At 42.9% G+C, this 7,500-nt stretch overlaps 1 protein-coding gene across 2 annotated transcripts in view; it reads right to left on the reverse strand.

Annotated features, from left to right (window-relative positions):
• The window catches only part of LOC113531410 (serine/threonine-protein kinase PAK 3), a 34,134-nt gene that overhangs the window by 26,464 nt on the left and 170 nt on the right, over positions 1–7,500 (reverse strand). The window contains exons 1-2 of one of the 2 annotated variants that reach the window (XM_053230414.1): positions 7,446–7,500; positions 5,565–5,981 (exon numbers count right to left, since the gene is read on the reverse strand). The exon at positions 7,446–7,500 is cut by the window's right edge and continues 170 nt beyond it. The gene's annotated coding sequence lies outside the window, so the exon portion shown is untranslated. The remainder of the gene's footprint in view (positions 1–5,564; positions 5,982–7,445) is intronic. The other variant, XM_034300790.2, reaches the window with a different exon arrangement.

Raw genomic sequence — 7,500 nt, forward strand, 5'->3', positions numbered from 1 at the left:
AGTGAAAGACAGAGAGACAGAGTAAAAGAGAGAGAGATGGAGAGAGTGAAAGAGAGAGAGAGACAAAGAGAGACAGACAGAGTGAGAGAGATGGAGAGAGAGAGAGATGAACAGAATGAAAGAGAGAGAGATGGAGAGAGTGAAAGAGAGAGAGAGACAAAGAGAGACAGACAGAGTGAGAGAGAGAGAGATGAACAGAGTGAGAGAGAGATGAACAGAGTGAGAGAGAGGTGGGTGGAGCTTAAGTTAATCCTGATCAGCCAATCACAAACAAGATAATATGACATCACTGCTCCCCTTTCCATTCCATTCTACCTTACAGTGCTTAGCATAAAATACTGGATTTTATTCCATGCTTTAGCAACATTAGCTTAGCTTAGAAAAAAAAAAAAAAAAAAAAAAAAAAAAAAAAAAAAAAAGGGCTGCCCACTGCTCCGGGTGTGTGTTCACGGTGTGTGTGTGTTCACTACTGTGTGTGTGTGCACTTGGATGGGTTAAATGCAGAGCACAAATTCCGAGTATGGGTCACCACACTTGGCCACAAGTCACTTCACTTACCAACACCATGCTAGCGTTAGCCAGCTACCTATTTATCCTGTTTATTTAATGTTAACGTTAACTTCTCGCTGCGTTCTCTGCTAACTCTGGCTAAACTGCTACAATATTTTGTGATTTAATCCTGTAGTTAGTTTCATTAGCAAAACAGCTAATGCCAGTTAAATAAGATAACTAGCATCATCATCATCATCAGTCCACGGTGGGCGTGTCCCAAACCGCACGCCGTTGTTCACTATATAGTCCACATAACCACCATCTTAAACATCTCGTCACGACCGTGGACGCGTCTCAAACCACCACCAGATTAAACAAAAATTCCGGACTGGAAACTGAGGCCCTCGGCGTTCCAGGTGCGTTTTAGATCAGTGGGAGCTGGAAACGGTAACCATGGCAACAGGAACCAGGTGGAAATCATTAAGGTGGCACGTCTGTGGAAAGACAAATCGCCCTTTCACAACGCGAACTTAACGCAGGCTCATGAAATAGGGCACTGGATCATCACCGCGTGGACTGACCTAACAGGAAATGACATCATTACGGCATTGTGAACTGGGCTCTGGTAACCATGACGATAAAGGATAAAAGATCGATTTATCCATTCTGCTCTTTTAGAAAAGCAGAACTCTCCTACAGACTCAAACACACACACACACACACACACACTCACACACACACACTCACACACACTCACACACACACTCACACACACACACCAGCTGCAAAAATGCTTTAGCTGACACACACCCAGGAATCATCCTTCCAGTAGGAAAAATCCCCCATCCCTTCTCTCACACACACACACTCTCTCACACACACTCACACACACACACACTCTCTCTCTCACACACACACACACTCTCTCTCTCTCAATCACACACACTCTCTCACACACACACCCTCACACACACTCTCACACACACACACTCACACACACATACACTCTCTCTCTCTCTCACACACACACACCCTCAGACACACTCTCACACTCTCACACACACACACTCACTCACACACACAGAGCATTCCTATTAAAAAAAAAATCCAACCACAGCCACACAATAAAGATTCCCAGAACAGTTCCACACACACTGCGAGTTTAAAATGATTAAATAAAAAGCTGAAAAAACGCAACGCAGAGTTAAAAACACAAAGTCTCAACGTTTGTGTAAAATATAAAATAAATTAGCTTCCACTCTCTACATTAGCTAGCCTTTGGTAGGTGAGCTTTCAATGACTAGGTTAGCATTTGCTCACTACATTAGCGTTTACATTTTTCACATTTGCTAGACTAGCTTCCACTCACTCGGTTAGCTTCCACTCACTCGGTTAGCTTTCACTCACTAGTTTAGCTTCCACTCACTTGATAAATTAGCTTTCACTCTATATTAGCTTGCCCTTGACAGGTTAGGTTTCACTTGATAGGTTAACTTTTTAATGACTAGGTTAGCGTTTGCTCACTAAATTAGCTTTTACATTTTTCACATCTGGAAAATTAGCTTTTACACACGAGGTTAGCTTTCACTCACTAGATTTCTTTCACACGCATGCTAAATTAGGTTCTAGGCACATGCTAGGTTAACTTTCACTCACTAAATTAGCTTGCTCTCGGTAGGTTAGCTTTGAACCCTTGGCTAGGTTAGCTTTCCCTCAGTAGATCACGATCTCCACATCTGCTTTGGCTGCAACAATTTTTAATATTTAATTTCATTTTTGTAATAATATTTTAATACTAAATGCAGAAACATGTGACGTTCTTCCATAAAGATGTTTTAGTCTTTTCTTGGTATTCAAACCTATCTAGAAAGCTAGCTACGCTCCTGGATCACACACATGGACTGGTGTTTTCTTGCTAGCTTGGTTAAAGGTAGCTGGTTAGCTAGTGCGATTGTGTGATGTTCATGTTTTTATATTTCACGGCACATGAAACAAGGCTTGCAAAAAATTAGCAATTGAGCTAGGCTTTCATAATGATTAGCTTCTATGCTAGCAAGGAAGGGAGGCTGTAGAAGTCAAAGCATATTTATAATGATATTTTAACAACATGCTAACATATATTCAAGTGTGGAGTAGTTCACTGAAAGAATTTTATATCACCTAGCAAAAAGGGTGACTAGCATTTTTTCCACCTGGCTACGTTTAGCAACCTGAAGCCTACAAGCTGCTACGCGACGCCTCTGGAAACTAAACCCACACAGGAGCGTAGATCTGCTTTCACACACACACACACACACACACACTTCAACACACTTGATATTTCTGCATTTAGAAAGATTTATCACTTATTAGCATTTTATTTAATTAGCCATCAACAAGCACAACATCAACAGGAACAGAAACCCGAGTCCACTAATAATAAAAATATCAGCTATAAAAGCTTTAATCTAGAATTAGCATAATAAAACAAGGATTTACCTCAAAATGCTAACATTGCTGCTAATAGCTAAAGGATAATGATGGCCCTGTTAGCATAATTTAGCATAAAATTTCATTTAATTTTTTTGAAAATGATTTCATATACTCATTCACTGACCATATTTTTATTACATAAATGATATTTAGTCTTTATTGCAAATTTACATCTATTTACATCCTGTAATTAGCCGCTAAGTCTTGTACACACGCGACCTGTAGACACAGAGACGGCGAAATCGACGCAGGTCCATTCAGAACGTCAACAGTTACCTCAGATGTTTCGCTAAATTATTAAGAAAAGACTCAGAACCACTGACAATAAACCACGCTAACTGATCTCCGCTAGCTAGGCATGCTAGCATCCTTGTTTTTGTTTTTTGAATGAATGGATTTGAGGGTGAGAATCAATTTCTTGTGTAAAAACATAAAGCATAAACTTTTATAGGTTATGTACATCTTTAGCATCGCTTTGTTTCCTTAATTTAGCTCATATGCTAATCGGTAATTAGCGGATTAGCTAGTGTATGCAGGTTTATACTTTAATTCTGTGTTGCTAGTTGTTTGTAGCAAAGAAATGACCATTTTCTGCTAAATCATCTGGTGAGTTAGCCATGTTAGCATCTTTAGAAAGTATTGTTTATTATGTTTGTCCTCTGTGTTTTGATTTTGGACGTTTAAATTTAATTTATTTATTTTATTTTTTTTTTTTACAGAACTATAGCCTATACTTATGCTAACTCTCTCACGAGTGGACCTCAACTTCGATAAAATCCTTCAGGCAAATTATTTTACATTCTCCAAATATTTATGTGCAGTAAAGAGAGAAAATATGAACCCTACACACTGCCTTTGGCTAACACACACACACACACACACACACACACACACACCTCATTAGGTTGCTATGCTGAGCAGGCTCGTGGTGCTCATTAGCGTGTTCATGCTAAAGCAGACCAAACGAAAGAGAGAGAAACAGATTGAGAGAGAGGGAGAGAGAGAGAGAGAGAGAGAGAGGGAGAGAGAGAGATAAAAAAAGAGGGACGAGAATGAAAGATAAGAAAGAGAGACGAATGCGGAGAAACAGAATATGAAAGGACGGAGAGACGAGGAGACGGATGTAAGAACATCTGCTCCCACGTCACATTAATGCGGACTCACACTCCTCTTTTCATCCCTCCATCCCCCCATCCTTATAGACCTGTAGCACACACACACACACACACGTCAGGGGGTCTGTGTTCATTTTCTCACATTCAGACTGCTGCGCTATTGTGTGTCTAAACACACACACACACACACACACACACTCTCACAGACTCACTCACACACAGAGAGAGAGAGAGAGAGAGAGATGACTCTGTTTCCTAGAAGAGGCGTGGTGTGTGTGTGTGTGTGTGTGTGTGTGTGTGTTGTGCCAGGTGCCAGGTTGGACGATATGTGGCATAGCCTACCTCGCGCACACACACACACACACACACACACAAACTCTCATTCACAGAACAAACATACATTTAAATATGTTATATTTGTCTGTCTATCTATCTATCTATCTATCTATTTATTTATCTAACATACCTATAACTTTAAACATGTCATATATGGTGTGTGTGTGTGTGTGTGTTTTAGTGTATATATGCTATAGTATAATATAATATACTATATTCATTGTGTAAGATATATATGTAGTATAATACACAGCATGTTTTAGTACAATATATACATTCACCATCCACTTTATTAGGAACACCTGTACACCTGGTCGTTCATGCAGTCATCTAATCAGCCAATCATGTGGCAGAACACATCATGTGACATCACAACACATAAAAATCAGGTCAAGAGCTTCAGTTAATGTTCACATCAACATCAGAATGAAGAAAGTGTGATCTGTGTGACTTTAACCGTGGCGTGGCTGTTGGTGCCAGATGGGCTGGTGTGAGTATTTCAGAAACGGCTGATCTCCTGCTGGGAATTTCACACACAACAGTCTCTACAGAATGGTGCGGAAAACAAAAAACATCGCGTGAGGGACAGTTCTGTGGATGGAAACATCTTGGTGAGGAAAGATTTGCCAGAGGAAATTGATCAGATTGGTTCAAGCTTCCAGGAAGGATATAGTAACTCAAATAATCACTCTTTACAACCGTGGTGAGGAGAAAAGCATCTCAGAACACACAACACGTCAAACCTTGAGGCGGAACAGCAGAAGACCACATCGGGTTCCTCTCCTGTCAGCCAGGAACAGGAATCTGAGGCTACAGCGGACACACACTCACCCACACTGGACTGATGAAGATTGGAAAAAGATCAGATAAAGTTTGTCCAATCTTCAGGTGTCACCAAAAACCCTGTCACAGTCAAAGTCAGTCTGAGATCTCAGAGACTCCATTTTGTTGTTTAACGGGAACGTTACCTGACGCTCTTCACCTGTACCTGCATGATTTTGAAGAACTGGGCTGCTGGCACATGATTGGCTGATTAGATAACTGCATGAATGACCAGGTGTACAAGTGTTCCTATTAAAGTGGCCAGTGAGTGTATATCTATCTATCTATCTATCTATAATGATTTTGATAATGACTCCGCCCCCATACACAGAGATTGAGGATGACTCCGCCCCCGTACGCAAGGATCGAGGATGATGACTCCGCCCACATACACAGGGTACGAGGGTGATGACTCCGCCCACACACACAGGGATCAGGGATGATGACTCTGCCCACACACAGGGATCAGGGATGATGACTCCGCCCACACACAGGGATCAGGGATGATGACTCCGCCCACACACAGGGATCAGGGATGATGACTCCGCCCCCACACACAGGGATCAGGGATGATGACTCCGCCCCCATACACAGCGATCAGGGATGATGACTCCGCCCCCATACACAGGGATCAGGGATGATGACTCCGCCCCCATACACAGGGATCAGGGATGATGACTCCGCCCCCATACACAGGGATCAGGGTTGATGACTCCGCCCCCATACACAGGGTACGAGGGCTCACTGAATGGTTATATGAGGATGAAAATGATGTAAATCACTTGATGTTATGGCCTTCACTGTCAGCACATCTCAACCTAACTGAACACACTCACACACACACGCTCACACACACACGCTCACACACACACACACACACTCACACACACTCACACACACACACACTCACACCATATCTCAACCCAACTGAACACCTGAGCGATGTGTTTGAGGGAAGATCTTTAGGCAATTGGTTCTCCATTACTCCAGTACAGTTCCACGCACGTGTGTGTTCTGGAGTCTCTTCGTGGCCCAAACACGTCACTAACACACACCATGTTGGGATTTTTATTTAATTTATTGCACGTGTGTGTGTGTGTGTGTGTGTGTATGTGTGTGTGTTTGTATTTATATGTAATTTCTATTGCATTTAAAGATTCTCTGTCATCATATAAAGCATAGTACCTTTAAATGGAAAAAGAGCAACACCAGACAGCCTAGAGCCTGACTATGTGTACATGTGTGTGTGTGTGTGTGTGTGTGTGTGTGTGTGTGTGTGTGTTGTCCTGCGCTTGCGCTAACCTGACACAAGGAAAAAAAAAAATCAATCATCAAAATGGAGTCGGGTCGGCGAAAGGCCCAAACGCAGGAGCACCGGGTTAACAAAGAGCTCCGTTAGCTCTCTCCTCCGTTAGCATCCCTCCAGCCGTCTGTGTGTGTGTGTGTGTGAGTGTGTGAGTGTGTGTGTGTGTGTGTGAGTGTGTATCCACCCATCCATCTACCCATCGAACCATCCATCCATGCATCCATTATATCTATGTATCCTTTTCTTCATACATGTGATGCATATAACCAGGAGAGAGCATCCTGGTCCAACACACACACACACACACACACACCTCAACGTTCCCTAAAATAGCAGTGCCTCTTTTTGTGTAGGCGCTGCAGCTGCTTCCATTCTATGACGGCTAACGCTAACACACACACACACACACACACACACACACACACACACACCGTTTCTCCCCCACCAACAGAGGGCCTTTATGTAGCTGGATGAGGCAGCAACCGTGGTACTGAGAGAAAGATAACACACGGCTCTGTCTTCCCCTGTGACTGACACACACACACACACACACACACACACACACACACACACATACACACACACAACCCGATGCATCAACACAGCTGCCCTTTCCATCCATCCCTCCCTCTTTTCTTCTCTTCAGCAAGGCCAGACGCTGGGACGAATAAAAGGTATAAATATAAAGCAACCCCCTCTTCCTCCTCATACCTCCTCCCTTTCTCTATCTGTCTCTCCCTCTCTCTCTCTCTGTGTCTCTCTCTCTCTCTCTGTCTGTGTCTCTCTCTCTCTCTCTCTCTCTCTCTGTGTCTGTCTGTCTCTCTCTCCATCTCTGCCTCCCTCTCTTTCTTCATTCACATCCGACAGAAGAGAGCAGGAGGAAAAAACCAGCAGCTTCTTACCCGAAACATGTCCTTACGTTCTCAGCCTGAGTGTGTGTGTGCCTCCGTGTGTGTC

This window comes from Pangasianodon hypophthalmus, chromosome 27 (assembly GCF_027358585.1).
Source record: "Pangasianodon hypophthalmus isolate fPanHyp1 chromosome 27, fPanHyp1.pri, whole genome shotgun sequence".
Lineage (NCBI taxonomy): Eukaryota > Metazoa > Chordata > Actinopteri > Siluriformes > Pangasiidae > Pangasianodon > Pangasianodon hypophthalmus.